The sequence below is a fragment of the Rattus rattus genome, chromosome X (genome assembly GCF_011064425.1).
Source record: "Rattus rattus isolate New Zealand chromosome X, Rrattus_CSIRO_v1, whole genome shotgun sequence".
Classification (NCBI taxonomy): Eukaryota; Metazoa; Chordata; class Mammalia; order Rodentia; family Muridae; genus Rattus; species Rattus rattus.
The window spans coordinates 60,383,021-60,396,226 of NC_046172.1; the positions used below are offsets into that span (position 1 = coordinate 60,383,021).

General features: G+C 40.8%; 1 protein-coding gene across 1 annotated transcript in view; it reads right to left on the reverse strand.

Annotated features, from left to right (window-relative positions):
• The window catches only part of Hdac8 (histone deacetylase 8), a 408,840-nt gene that overhangs the window by 315,722 nt on the left and 79,912 nt on the right, over window positions 1–13,206 (reverse strand). The window lies entirely within an intron of this gene.

The window sequence follows — 13,206 nt, forward strand, 5'->3', positions numbered from 1 at the left end:
TATTATAAGGAGAACGGTATCAAAACTGGTCAAAAATTACAATTTGAAAGTACCCAAAAGAACAAGTTGCAGTGGGTAATAGTGTAATTTTGAGTAGAATCAATGCTATCATATCAGCCAAACAGCCATTTGCAGAGTGTATGAAGCTTTACAGATGAAAAGGGAAACGTCAATGTGACAGGTAACCTTAGTCAGGCTTCCAGTATTGTCATTAATTGAACACTGACAATGTCCAGAATGCATTCCTAGGAATTATAAGGTCCTTGCTCTCAAGGGGCTTACAATCTACTTTCCAGACAAAACACATCCCAGTCCTCGAGGGCCAGAGTAACTCTTACAGAGACATATAAACAAGTGCAAATTAACAGACTTCAGAGTTGAGAAAATACAGAGTCAAAAAGTGATCAAAAATGTTGAAGTTAATGACCCTCTCATAATCAACATGTCAAATTACACCAGTGCAGAAAAACAGAAAAATCCCAGATCCTTCTGAGATGGCAAAAGGAATTCAGGGATATAAAACACTGCCCTCCCCAAGTCATATGTAACCAAGCTATGAAATGATGGTCCCAGAGACATTCTTTGACTTAAAGAACTATTTTGTTTTGATTTCTCATCACAGATGAATGCTGACTGATTGTAGAGATTATAAGAATATTACAAAATTTATGACATATGATCTTCAATGCAAGGATTCTTAGGTCTATTCTCTCTTTCATGTGCTTATCTCATGGGTGCAGAGGAAAGATAAGCCACCTGAACAGTTTAGGCGACATTTATTGAGCATCTACACAAACAGAGCACCCTATTAACTGCTGCTGGGAGACACAGACAAAGGCGTGATGTCTATTTTAAAAAGCTTTGTCGCAGGAGGGGGGGAGGGAGACTACTTCTTTCCCCTCATTTCGTTCTTTCACTTAGTACACACTTACTGAGCACCCACTATGTGCTCACAATGGAACTGGATCAGATGCTCCAGGAATCAAGAGGAATCTGGCATGGTCTGTGTTATCACGTATCAGAATAGAGGGGAATGCACAAACTCTGACAATCAATAACTAAAACGCAATGAGAAATGAAGTATCAAATATGGCACAAGGGAGAGAGAAGTGAGCTGCTCCAGGTGAGGTTAGAAGTGGCCCTATAGAGGCTATGGAGGCTCTTTGGGTCCTGAAAGATGAGAACACCATGTACGAGCCAATCCTCAAGATGGCAAGAAGCAAACAGTGATAATAATTCCTGGTGAAGATGTGGAGATGGGATCACACATATCCAGTTAGTGGGAATGTAAAATGGTATAGCCACTCTGGAAAACAATATAGCAGTTCTTGTCAAAACTAAAAATAGACTTGCCCTATGAGCTAGCAATTGCAATCTTGGGCAATTGATTCCAGAGTGTTAAGGCTTATTTTCATGTAGAAACCTGTACATGAATGTGTGTAGCATCTTTACATATAATAGCTTCAACTGGAAAAAATCCAAATGTACATTAATAGGTAAATGATTTAAAAAAACAGCAGGCAGAGCAGTGGAATACTGTTTATCAATATGAAGGAATAAACTATTATTATACACAAAGAATTTGAGTGCATTACAAGGAAACTATGCTGGGTACACGAGGCCAATCTCCAAAGAATAATACTGTGTGATTCTATTCATATAACATTGTAAAATCATAACTACAGAGGGAAGACATTAATTAGCTATTGCCAGGAGTTATAGATGGCTGTGACAGTTACAGAGGTAGCACGACACAGCCATGTGATGATAAAGTTCTGTGTTTTGATTATAGTTGTCATGTGAGGCTACAGATACGATAACATTACATAGACACACACATAAGTGAATGTGTGCACAGTTGGTGAGTCTGAATGAAGTATATAGGACTTCTCTTTGCAATTTCCTGTGAGTATGTGATTATTTTGAAATAAAAGTTTTGTTAAAGCCACTGGGATAGCACAATGGGTGAAGATATTTTCAGCCAAGCCTGATGACCCGAGCTTAATCTCCAGGACCCACACGTAGAAGGAAAGAACTAACTCTGTTATACATGTGCCCCACCCAGTAAAATAAATAAATTCAATGAAAATTTAAAGAGTTATTTTAAAGCATAGACAGTAGCAGGCATAAGACCTGAATTTGATCTCTAGAAATGTTCAAACAGAACAAAACAAAAAGCCCAGCAGAAAAAAGAGGAAGCTGGTTGAAGGTTTGTGCAGTCAGGTTAGGGGAGCTAGTCGCAGAGATGCTTATGGAAGTTGCTAAGAGCAGAGGAGGTTTGGAGAAGGAAATACATGTGACATACAGGCTAGAAACAGCAAGTGGGGTTTTATGTAAACCACTATATGCGTGCGCGTACATGTGCAATGTGTTTGCTGTTTGTGTTGGGGACACAATTAAAATTTCATCTTAAGAGATAAGTTGAACTCTAGTGTAGAATACACGACTGAAGGCTGATCAGGGCTTTTACAACCATCTACAGGCCACTGACACAAGGAAGACAGGGACTTGAGAGGAACTTCCATGACAAAATTAATAGAGCAACATGAAGGGATACCCAAGAAAAGAAGATACCTATAATGTTCATGACTGGTAATTAGGAGAGAGGAAGGAAAGGGAAGGAGGTTTTTCTGGAACAGTTGTCTTCATTAGAGCTGTAGGGAAAATGAGTCTTCAGGGAGTTCTGGTGAAACAGGCTCTGGATGGGTAGAAAAAACAGGAATCAGAAGCTTTGAAAAAGGTAAGGCATTTGTACACTGAATAAACCTCGGTTTACAGAAAGTTGGCGGCCACGGAAAAGTACTCAGGTTTGCATTTGTTTTGACAGTCAAATGGGAGCCCCTGGAGACCTGTAAGTACTGATCTTGGTAAAAAATATATGCAAGAGCTCTGATTGTTGATGTTACATGTAAGGACAAAAATCCTAACGGCTGGAAGCACAGGGGACATGGAAGCTCTCAAGGCATGAGGACAACATGGGAATGAGCCAGGGCCAGGGAAATCTGGAAAAACTTGGAGGGGTGGGCAGCTTGTTAGAGGTCGGCGACTATGAATGGTGGTACGTAGAGAAACGACCATTTCTAGGTTCATACCCCCTCTTTCTCTCCTTGTTTGTTTATTATAATTTGCTTTTTTTTTTTTTTGAGATGTGGTCTCTCTATGTAGCCCCGACTAGTCTAGAACTCATGGAGACCTCCTGCTTTAACTTCCTGAGTGCTGAAAGTATAGGCCTGTGCCACTAGGCCTGGCTTCCTATCTCCACTTTGAAGTCAACATCATTTGCTTATATTAAACAAATACTATTAAAATTCTTGTCTTTGGACCTATAAAATATCCTTCTACCTCCCTTGAGGACTTTAGCTTTAGCTTCTGTTTCAATATTTTTTCTTTTCTCTCTTTTCATTGTTATTCTCTGTGGTTCAGGGTTTTTTCACTCACTTAAACCCAGAGTCAAGTACCTATTATTACCTATATCGGGGATGATAACACATTCTTATAAAACTAATCCATAGGAAAATGCAGCAAGAGGATTGCCCAGTATTTCAGAGCAGCCTGGGTTATTAGTGAATTAGCAGATTAGCTACAACTTTGAGACCTGTCTCAAAAAGGGGTGAGGGGAGAATCCAGAGGCCAAGGCCTGATAGCTAGCGTTGATGGTTCAGTAGGGAGTAGAAGATGGGGAAGCACAAAACAGTGTAAAGTGCTATGTTTGTTCATCCATTGATCCACCTATCCACCCACCCACCAACCTACCCACCTTCAATAATGTTAATTGACTGCCTACTGTATGCAAGGTACAAGGTTGGCAATGGGTTTACAGAATTAAATGAACAAACAAACACAAACACAAACAAACACAAAACCACCTCACTTTTCTCCAAGAACCAATTCTCTGACATTACTTGTCTTTCTGGTTTCAACAACAATGTCTGCCTGCATTCCACTTTAGTTATTCCTAAGCATGGCTTGATAAACACTTGGAACTACTTCACGTCTAAGACCCGCAACTCCAAACTCCTTTGTCTGCTCCAGTTTTCTGTCTTCCCATGTCCTTGTTGTACTTGCTCTTTATTCATGTCAGAAGTGATTGCTTGATCACTTCCTGTTTTCAAACCACCAACCACCTGTTTTCTTTCTGAGAATAAGGTTAGTGATTTCAGAAACTCAAACTTGCCAACATAAGGCCTTCGATTAATCCATGCTATCCACATTTTCTGCTCTCTTCTCCTGCAGTCAGCTGATAATGTAAAAGAATCATTTTCACTACGATATATATTTACAACTCTAGACCATCAAATCCATAAACATTTATAGATTGATAAAGACCACTCAGTTTCTGGAATTTGGCAACCTTTTATTTCACTTCTGATTGAAAAACAATTGTTTTTCATCTGTTCAATAAAATCTGTTCAACTCATCTGTTCTAATAAAATCCTCAGCACTCAGGGGGCTGAGGCAGGATAGTGAGTGTGAGGGCAGCCTAGGCTACATGGCAAGAGCCTGCCTCAACAGCAAAATAAAATACTATGAAAGGGCATTTGTGACATATTTCTAAAATGGTAGTATACACTTGTAATCCTAGCACTTGGGAGGCAAAGAGTTATGCCAGTGGGAGAGCCATCCAGGGTACATGGGAGCACCAGATCAGTCAGAACCATATAGGAAGGCTCTGTCTCAAAACAAAACCACCCCCCCAATATCAAATATAAAAGTTTATTGAATGAGGGGCCCCCTTAACTCCACTTCCTCCCCATGGGTAACTAACTGCTGGTAATGAGTTTGAGAGGAATATTTTTCTTTCTTTTTTCTTTTTCTTTTCTTTTTTTTTTTTTCCGGCGCTGGTGACCGAACCCAGGGCCTTGAGCTTGCTAGGCGGGCGCTCTACCACTGAGCTAAATCCCCAACCCCGAGCGGAATATTTTAAGCTCGATCCTTGCCTCACACTTGCGGTAACTAAGTGCTTGAGGTTCTGTGTAGTAAGTACATCCCTGTATTCCTTGAGTCTACCTGGAATGTCCTCCATTGGATTCCTTCTTCATAGTGCTATCCTCTCTGGGGCTCTGATTCTCTTTCCTGTTGCTTTAAGGGCTATGGACCACTTCTGAGCTCTTTTTCTCATCTCCCATCTCTGACCCCTCAAAGGATTTACTTTCTTTGGGTGACAAATGGCCCATGCTTCTTCCTCCTTGCCAATGCTGCCAAGGTTTTATCCATGTTAGGGTCCCTTATACTTCTTGCAGGGAAGAGAGCTGAGACTGAGCCACCTATCCATGTCCTTTTCTCTGTTAGCCTTTGAAACCGCAAAGCAACTGGTAGCTGTGTCTACTCAAAGATCTCCAGTTGGTCAACAGCATGTACTGCTTCAGTTACAGGTTTTTTGGAAGTATATTTAAACCAGGGGCTAAGGAAACAGTAATCAGTGAGGTGCTTGCAGCACAAGGATGAGGACATGACTTAGATCCCCCCAGAACTAATGAAAACACAGGATGTGGGGGCATGTTCTTGTAATCCAGGGCTGGGGAGGCAGAAACAGGAGAATCCCTAGAGCTTGCTGGCCAGCTAGCCTAGCTTAATTGGAAAGCTACAGGTTCATTGAGATCCTGTTGCAAAAACACAAGGCTTATGAGATACCAGAGGGTGACCCGCAAGCCTACACGAACGCATGCATGCACGCGCACAAACACACACACACTTTTTAAAATATTATTTATTTTTATTTATATGAGTTACTGTAGCTGTCGTCAGTCACACCAGAAGAGGGCATCAGATCCCATTACAGATGGTTGTGAGCCACCATGTGGTTGCTGGGAATTGAACTCAGGACCTCTGGGACAGCAGTCAGTGCTCTTAACCACTGAGCCATCTCTCCAGCCACACACACACACACACACACACACACACACACACACACACACACACACACACATTATGTACATATAACATGCACACATACAAAGTATTTAAACAGTTGACATTTATATATCATACAAATTCCTCCATCTGAAGTGTATGATTCTGCTTTTTTTCTTAATGTAGCCACAGAATTATGTAGTCATTAACTACAAAGGATATTAGAACTTTCTCCTCATGCCCTGATGAAGCCTGTGACCACGAATAGTTACTACTCATTGGTGTCTGTATTCTTTCACTTAACATAAGTTTTCAAGGTTCATCTGTGTTATCACATAAACTAGTTTTGTATTTTTCTCTTTTGTGGAGTAATATTGACACAGGGTCTTGTGTAGCTCACGTTCGACTAAAACTTACTATGTAGCCAAGGATGGCCTCAAATACCTCCTGACCCTACCTTTACCTCCCAAATACTGAGATTGCAGGCTACATCACACCTGGCTCTTCATTCCTTTCTATCAACAAATATTTCATTGTGTGCTTGTCTATTAGTTTCTACTCTCTGGTTAATATGCATAGTGCTACTGGGGGGGCATACATGTACAAGTTTTTGTGTAAACACATTTTTAATTAAGTGTGTGTGTGTGTGTGTGTGTGTGTGTGTGTGTGTGTGTGTGTGTGTGTGTCTACTAGGCTATGTGATAACTGTATGTTTGAGGTTTTTCCATTGTGGCTGCACCACTATACATGCCCACCAGCAGTGTCTGAGTGCTCAAATATCTTTACATTCTTGTCAACACTTATTTCCTGTCTCAATTTATTTGAAATTAAATTACCCTAGTTACTCAAATTAAAGAACAAAATATTTCATTTATGTTGTTCTTATGCTTTAATTTACTATAAGAATCTCTGTCAAAATTTATATTTTTTAATGTTTTTATTACTTATTGAGATTATAATTATATCATTTTACCCTTCCCTTTTCTCCCTCTAAACCTTCCTTGGTCTCTTTCAAATTCATGGCTTCTTTTTTTCATTAATTGTTATTATATGCATATATGTATATGCATATGTATTATGAAATATATAAATTCAGCCTTAATGGGTAAGATGTGCTATCTCATGTTATCAAACTCCTGCTAAGCTTTGCCACTAGAGCTGTGTCCCTATCTTTCACTGTGGTCTCCATTTGTAATTAATTCCTTGATGACTAATGAAGCTGAAAGTTTATGTTTTTAGCCATGTGGACATCTTCAAAGCAGTGTCCATTTCAGTCCTTTGCCTACTTTTAAACTGGGTTGACTTTTTACCACTGGGTTATAAGAATTCTTAGTATATACCAGGCACCAGTCCATTATCAGATCCATGACGCCTGAGTAGTCACTCACATTCTGTGCACATTTTTAATAGTGTCACTTCAAGTACAAAATTGCCCTGAAAACATACATTGTAGTAAATTATACAGACTGAGCAGGTTATATCTAGGAATATATGTATACACATGGACATACATGTATGTAATAACAATTACAAAAAGAGGCTGTGAATTTGAAAGAGACCAAGAGGAGGTATAATAGGGGGGTTGCAGAGAAGTTTTAACTTTTGACAAAGTCTATTTTACCTATTTTTGCTGTTGTTGCTTATGTTTTTTTTTGTGGGACATCTAAGAAACAATTGCTTAATCCAATGCCATAATCTATGTTTTATTCTAAGAGTTTGATAATATTTAGCATTTACACTTCTATATTGGATTTCGCCAACTTTTTTTCCATGGCGTGATGCAAAGATCTAATGTCATTGTTTTACATGGTGCTGCCCCATTGTCTGACTCAGCGATCTTGGTCTCCACTATATAAAATCACATGACTGTAAATGTGATTTCTTCCTCATCTCTGAGCTCAGTTCCATTATCTATACATCTGTCCTCAAGCCACAATAGTACTTCTCCATTCCTAGCACTTTGTAGTTAAGTTTGAATATTACAAACTATGAGTTTCCCAAGTTTTGTCCTTTCTTTTCAAAACTGTCTAGGGTACTCCTGGTTGGATTTGCATATAAATGTTGGGACCGGCCTCTCAGTTTGTACAGAGGAGCTGTGGTTTACAGCCTCATTGGGTCATAATGAACCTGTTGTCTTATTTCTTGCAATTCCTTATCTATTAATGATGGCCACACCTTCTGTCCCTCATGTATAAACTGATGAGGCCTCTGTGAGTCCTCCTCTGTGTTCCTCTCCCGTTAGTCATCGTTAACATCTCTCTCCCTCTCAGTCTTAGGAGCCACAGTGGATCCACCAATAGCTTCTTAGTTACTTGTCCTGCCTCAGCTCTCTTTCCTGTCTAATCCTTCACTCAAACTACCAATAAGCTAATTTTCCTTAGGAAAAATTTGGATCAAGTCACTTGCCCTATCCCCAAATTCTTCAGTGTTCCTCTACTTCAGGTTATGATTCAGAGTCCCTCCTGATCTACGTCTGGCATACTTTTAAAATCTTATTACTCAATAACCCCTTGACATATGCTACCCCGCAGGCAAACTGCTTACCTCACTGTGTGTCTCCACAGAAGTAGGCCTTTTGTCACATGCCGCCTCGTGGCTAAGCACCACCTTTCCCCATGTCTATGTTATAGTCATACATAGTCATTCTTTAAATTCTATTTCCTTTGTAAGTAGAAGAAATATAGCAGCTAACATTTTGGAGGACTGTACCCAGGATCCAGTACTGTTTATGAATGTGTTATCACACTCAGCCCTCAGAACAATATAAGGCAGGCATGTCATGAAACTTATTTCTACATGAGGAAACTGCAGCACAGAGTTCAGAAGTCTACACAGTATCGCACATTTATTCAGTGGCTGAACTGCAGCCTGTCACCAGAGTGGGACCTCTAAATTATTAAATCTACCTGTTTCTGTGACTTTCTGAACTATATGGTCTGGCAGGTCAAGCACCATTGTTAACCATAAGCCGGGTCATGACAGATTATTATTTTTAAGTACTAATTTGTTCAATCAAACTCTGATTTTATTATTTCCTCATTTTTAAAACCTGTCCCTGTTTTGCCTAGTGCTGAGAGAATATGGTACAAATCTTTATAGCTAAGAGTTCGAGCTCCGCCATGCTGTAGTCCCCACCTACTTTTCCAGTCTTTGGAACTTCAGCCTCTCGCCTACTTTACAGTGCAGCCAAAGTGAACCACTGCTCTCCAAGCACAGCAGCTCCTTCCAACCCTGGTCTTCCTGCTCCCTTTCCAAACAATATCTTTCCTGGCAATTTCTGTATATTCAAACTTGACCCAGATTTTATAAATGTGCATAGACATTTGCACACTTTCTAAAGATGTAGTAATTAGGTATCCTTTAGAACCCAGATCAAATGTTACCTCCTTAATTAAGCCTTTTCCCGAAGTATTTATCTCCTCTGAATGCCCATAGCATCCTAAATTTTATGGTTCCTGCAACTTTCCATGTTTTGTTTTATTCAAATGTATGAATATAAAAATCAATCTCTATCTAACATTTTAGAAATTTCCCTAACTTCCTTGAACGTCGAATCAATACTTTACACATAGTAGACATTCAATAAATAGTCATTAAATGAGTAAGTGAATGAAATGCCACCTCACATTGCTTTAGGGAAACCTTCCCTGACGGCTTTAACACTGCTACTCCCTACCCTGTAAATCATTAATTTCAGGTTTTTATGAAAGTATAAAATCTCTTCCCCAGAAGGGAGGGGGAAGACAGGCATCTCATTACACTACATTAGTAACTTCCTTATAAACATACAAGACATTCATTTGAAATGCAGTTTTTTGATGAGAAACCTGATCCCCTCAGTCTTCAGTCTGGTTTTCAGAGGGGGCTATGCAAATGAGGAGAAGCAGGCACAGAAACTTCAGCAGGCCTTGATTTGGGGGAGGATGTTAGAGCCCAAGGAGAAGAAAAGCTAGGGGTGATGACAGGCATGATACTTTTGAGGCAAAAAAGCCGCCAAACCTCTGAGGCATTCACCTACAGCTTCTGCTCTGCACCCTTGACATTATTCACTGGCGCCATTTTCCCCCAGCACTGGGTGGGGAAATGGTGGTGGTATCAGGGGAGTGGAAAGCATGTGTTTATTATTGGTTTGTTAGGGAATTATGAGCCTAAATTTCTCACCTCCAGGTAATGGGATGCCAGGCTGACAGTGTTGCAGTCATGAGCATGGCTGCTGACAGGGCATGGGAACCCTAACTTGTCTGCCTAGCCAGGCCTGTGAGAGAGACAGAGGGCCAGCAGGTCCCATTTTCTGACTTTCACTTGTATCTCAGCTCTGCCAGGCAAGCATCTCCCATGCTTTCTAACAAGCACTAGCGGCACTCTGGAGCAGTGTTTCTCAACCTGTGGAGTCAAGGGACCCTTTCATGGGGAGGGGTGTTTGCAAATCCGATACCCTGCATATCAGACATTATAGTTCATAACAATGGCAAAACTACAGTTATAAAGCAGCAATGAAAATATTTTATTATTGGGGTCACAACATGAAGAACTGTATTAAGGGGTGACAGCTTTAGGAAGGTTGAGAACCACTGCTCTAGATACTCCGTCAGTAAAAAAATAGAAACTTAAAAGTTGACAAACCTTTTAGCCAGCCACAGAGGGAGTATTACTAATGCCTTGAGCCCCCACAGTCAGCCTGCAAAAAGTTCTTGTAGGCAGCAAAGCTTGACTCTAAGATATAAATACAAGTCACTGCATTTGATGGGCTTCAGAGGAGGGCTGTGTGAGGGACCCGAAGACTCACTCATCAGTCCCAAATGGGAGCCTGGTCAACTTTTCTCTGTGTGTTTCCTCTACTCTTTCAATCCTATCTCCACTCAGGAACGGCTGACTCATTCTGCAAAGGCTCAAGCTGTCAGGGGACTCAGTGATTTCAGAGCTATTACAAATAGTTGTGGGAGGCAGGAATTGGAGTGGGGCTCCCTGCAGTGAGGATGATGTGTCATTTCTTTGGGGGGCCATGGGTGCCTCTTGGACACATCCAGAAGGCATTTAATTTCCTATGTTGATTTTTCTCTGCTTTTAGCATCAGACAAGTTGTACTGGTTCCACAGACATCTAAAATATCCAAACCTATAAAATCAAGCCCAAATCTTAAACTCCCCCAATCCACAATCTGACATCCTCTTTTTTTCTTTTAATTTTTATAATGTAGCTTTGTGGTACTTTAAAGGGATATTTTTTCTCTCTCATTGCTGAGCTCACTACATGAAAATATAGATTCTAATTGGCATCTCTTTCTATGCTGGCCTTGTAGTATAAGTAATTCTGCTCATTAATTATATTTCACCTTGGCAACAGGAAGGGATGTACACTATTTTTAGTGTATTATTACTTATCTCTGGCTGTACCTCTTAGAAGTAAACCATTCTCATTCACTCACACAAGAGTGAGTGAGTCATACCGAATTAAAGGACCATGCCAGTGGTCCGGAGTGACTGTTAGAGCTAGAATTAGTATACAAAATCCAATGGTGTCATCACTAAGTCCCAAGGCTCTAAGGCTTTTTTCATTCTGAAAGGCCAGACCCCCCAGCAAGCAGGGTAGACATTATCTGGGCAGGTGGTGGGCTGGGCAGAGACGCAGGTCTGGAAGACGATGGAAAGGATGTGATGAATCCTAAGGCTTGCTGTGCTAATAGCCCTTTATGTGTTCTGGGATAGGCCATTTCACTGCTCTGTAACCACCAGGAGTGCCCACGGTGCAAATTACATTCGGCTTTGTGTCATATTGTTTGAGCATATGTCTCCTCGGCTCCGCTTTGCAAACTCCACAGTACCTAGTTCAGGGAGAGCACTGGCAGAGTCAGAAGAGCCTGGATCCAGTGTATGCACAGTGACCAGTGCAGATCACGTTGCTTTGGAGACTTGTTTTCCTTCTCTATAAACCAAGAACAACGTTCTCCTTCTCATAGGTTATTGTGGGGAGTAAATGATACAGCATTTGTGAACGTCCTCTCCCAGCACCAGGCACATAGTAAGCACTGCGTACTGCTGAATGAATAAATGAATGGCCTAAAGTCAGGCCCTTTGAGTGCTATGTTAATTCTTAAAGCCCGCTAGGATTCTGTGGAGTTGAGCACAGCACACCATAGCAGTGACTTCCTGAGTAATACTCTAATGGTCCCCAAAGGCAGAGAGAAATTTCATAGTGTCACTGCCTGGTTATACCTGTTCTGGGAATACAGTAATTCATTTTCCAGTGCTGCCAATCTATTACCTTTCACCAAACACAAAATTCACTTTAAGAGGGGGCAGAAACACAAGTGCCTTTCTGTTATATACAGGCTGGAAGAATATATTATTAAAATTGAAACCAACTTCTCTGATTTCTTAGGCAAAAAAATCAGATTGGAAGCCAAAGAGCTATTTGGCCTTTGCAGACCCTGGCTAGTGATGCCCTTGGGGGGAAGGGAAAAGCTGGAGCTATTCCAACCTGTAGTTGACCCATCGGTGTGTGGACCTCCGGCTCGTGCCTATGCTCTCCACACTTGCTCTACTCTCTAACTAAGCCTCAATGAATTCACAATTTACCCCAGAGCACACTTTATCCATGTAGGGTAAAATATAGGCCAATGTCTCTGCTTCTCATTTCCTAATCATATTTCTTCCTGCCCTTTAAAACCTCTTTTCAGTGCAATCGCACTGCTTTGCAAACTTACGTGGACAATAATGACTCGTTAACAACAAACATGCCCCAGCCCTTCCCTGGCCCTTTTTGACTCAGGAGGGCCTCACTAAGATTCAAAGGCGAAATCCTGCCATATAGTTAGCACCTGGTGCAGCTCATCACAATATAATAGCCTCTCCCAGATGATTGGAAATCGGTGCAATGCTGTCACACAATGAGGTGTGCAAGAAAGAGTTTGGGGATTGATTTCCATCATTAACTTGCTATTGCATGGTTTTTGTGGGACTTAAAAAGAAATGCAGTTTTATTACTTTTAAGTACTGCACATAGAATAACTCCAACTTATCATATTTTGGCAGTTATTTTTTCTGGGGCAGGATGTATTTTAAACATGTCTACGTTGGAGTGTCTGGTGGATCATTTAGGATCAGTGTCCTGTTGCTTGATGAAATCCAGATCACTTCAATGAAATCCAGATGGGGAAACTGGGTCTCTGGCAATGGCTGCCAGATCTTCTCCATATGAAATCTCTCTAGTCTGTATGCAAATTCAAACTCCATATCCTGGAAATCCCAAACCAATCAAATGGCGCTCAGCTTCTTAGTTACTGGACTAAACACAGGGAAGCGATTCATTCTTCCCTAAGGAAATAAGCATTTCTTACATACATCTATCTTGGCACAA